At 36.8% G+C, this 2,500-nt stretch overlaps 1 protein-coding gene across 1 annotated transcript in view; it reads right to left on the bottom strand.

Annotated features, from left to right (window-relative positions):
• The window catches only part of LOC113806085 (D-glucuronyl C5-epimerase B), a gene marked incomplete at its 5' end in the record, with an annotated part of 9,025 nt that overhangs the window by 2,119 nt on the left and 4,406 nt on the right, over positions 1-2,500 (bottom strand). Inside the window, 1 exon segment of the mRNA XM_070145037.1 lies at positions 1-2,500. This exon segment is cut by the window's left edge and continues 2,119 nt beyond it; it is cut by the window's right edge and continues 544 nt beyond it.

The following is a 2,500-nucleotide window of genomic DNA, read 5'->3' on the forward strand; positions in this document are numbered from 1 at the left end:
CCTACAAAAGCATATCTACAAAACACTGAGGGAGTTTTAGCTCTGGAATCAACAGCAGCCTAGCTGTATGACTCTTTAGGTTTTAACATATATATATATATTATTTATTCATCTGTACACAGGACACTGGAAGACCAAATTGATGAAATATCTGCAACTCATGTGTAGTTCACTAATCATTACTCTGAACAAACCTTACATTCATGGTATGATGCACTGAGAGAGACTAGACCTTGCTACCCTCTAGTGCATTCCTAATGGAGCAAATTTCAAATCTTATTGTAATACCCATCATCATCTTAGCAATTAGGAATGTGGCAAGTCATAAAAATTTGCAGTGTTGAAAATGGATGGAACAGTAGTCTATTTCAAATGGAATTATACCTTATGAAACTGAATAGCTAGCTACAGATCTCCATATGGATTGGCTGAAGCTAATATGAATTGACACAAGGTGTTTCAAGCATAAAAATGTATATGGTTTAAAGATCACTGAAACACTTAATCTTTTTTATTATACTTAATTGAACACTGTTAACCTTACTGTTTGTGTTTACATGCATGAAAAAACATGTTAAAGCTGTAATATCTGAAATAATGTTGAAGTATCTTATCTTGGGTATATCCTATCAGAACTGCAGTTGCATTAAAGGGTTGAGCACAAGTGAGGGTGAATAAAGTGTGTTGGAGCCAACCAGTAACACCTCATCACCAGCTTTTGATGATGACAATCTATCATTCGTTTAGGTGAAATGCAGTTACCATAAATGTGTTTGTCTGCCAAAATTTTATGAAAATACTCAGATTAAAACATGTCACTAGAGCTCAGATTAATAATTTTAGTGTGTATTCCTTTGATCTTAAAAAGTAGAATTGACAGTCCACAAAGTTCTGATGAATGAATTGACAAACACGTCAGGTGAACTTACACCATCATTTTAGGTAGCAATCCAAAGACCCTCAGGGTGGTACTCCCTCAGCCCTATGGGTAACAAATCCCTAATACAGCATGTCACTACACCCTAAAGGTGGCACTCAACCACACTCTCAGGGTGCCCATAAGGCAGCCTACTGAAACTTAAGTGGCAGTTTGTAAACATTCAAGAGGTGATACTCTAACAGACCCTCTGGGCTGAAGACCACCCTAAGTACATTAGCACATTATTACTGGAAGCCCAGGGAATATTACACCACAATGCAAATAGTTAAGGGGAAATTGTTTAAAATATTTAAGGGGAAACTTTTTAGATGGTGCAGATAGTTTTTTGGGGGAGATAAAATGCAATGTTCATAGGCATGTGACATCAACTCAAATACCTTTTGCAACAACAAAGTACCCTAATTTTGCAAATTTTGTTTGGGAAAATATAAACTAGTTGTACCAAAATACTGTTACAAATTATTCCCTTCTTTCAATAGTTTCTTCATAGAAGAAAATTGTAAAACTGTAGCAGTTATAGATTCAGTTAGAGATTTTATGCCCTAAGACAAACTAAGTCCTCTTTTGCAAAGCAGATATCCACAGAGGGCAGTAAGCCTGACAGCATTTCCTAATCACGTGTATATAATCACATGAGTATCAAAATATAAAGCTGAGTTCCTAATCAGCAATCTTTAGTTTTTTTAAGTTTTGAAGAAACACTAATTACACACTCATTTACAATTTGAGCTGTGGCCACAAGATAATGGAAGATCACATGAGGACAATGGCAGAGGCAGACCCTACAGACACTCCTGGGAACACAGCATGGGAGATTCTAGCATTCATCAACCTTCCAACAGACCATCCTGTCTGCCTGCCTGACTGACTGCCAGCTTGCTTGCTTGCTTGCTTGCTTGCTTGCATGCCTGCCAGTCTGCCTGCCAACATCCACACTAGCTTTGTATTCACAAGTGGACCCAGTTCATTATTTACCAGAAATATCACATAGCAAGGCAGAGTAGTTAAAATAGTCTCTAGTAACCACCTGTCCTTCTACTTACACACACACTACACAAGATTCCCCTGCTGTTCAGTCAATAGCAAACCTACCATGACACAACACTTTCACCTTAGAGACTAGGAAGCAAGAGAACGCAGATTCTTCAGCCACAATATGAGATGAATGTTTTTACTAAGATTTTATTATTATGTTTTCATGTCTATGGTAAACGTAAGAATGTAGTTGAGTGTTTACATATGTGTGTCATGAACACACATAACAAGTTTTGTAACAATAGCAATCACTTATGGTAAAACTGAACAACTTTTCTGGTTTTTTTTCAACATGTCACTCTCAAAAGACTATGGTCTAAATCTTCTGCTAAGGAAATGGTGAGTTCACAGAGGATCAGGTATATATGTATATATATCTATATAGGTATGTATAAATATAGTATTCACTGCATCACAGCAAATCATACAAACATTTATACAAGTTTCACAATGTTGCTAAAGGCCCATCTTCCAGATCTGATCTCTTGGTAGGTATCACCACTGTTACTCACAAACACCTTGTGA

The sequence above is a fragment of the Penaeus vannamei genome, chromosome 33 (genome assembly GCF_042767895.1).
Source record: "Penaeus vannamei isolate JL-2024 chromosome 33, ASM4276789v1, whole genome shotgun sequence".
Taxonomy (NCBI): Eukaryota; Metazoa; Arthropoda; class Malacostraca; order Decapoda; family Penaeidae; genus Penaeus; species Penaeus vannamei.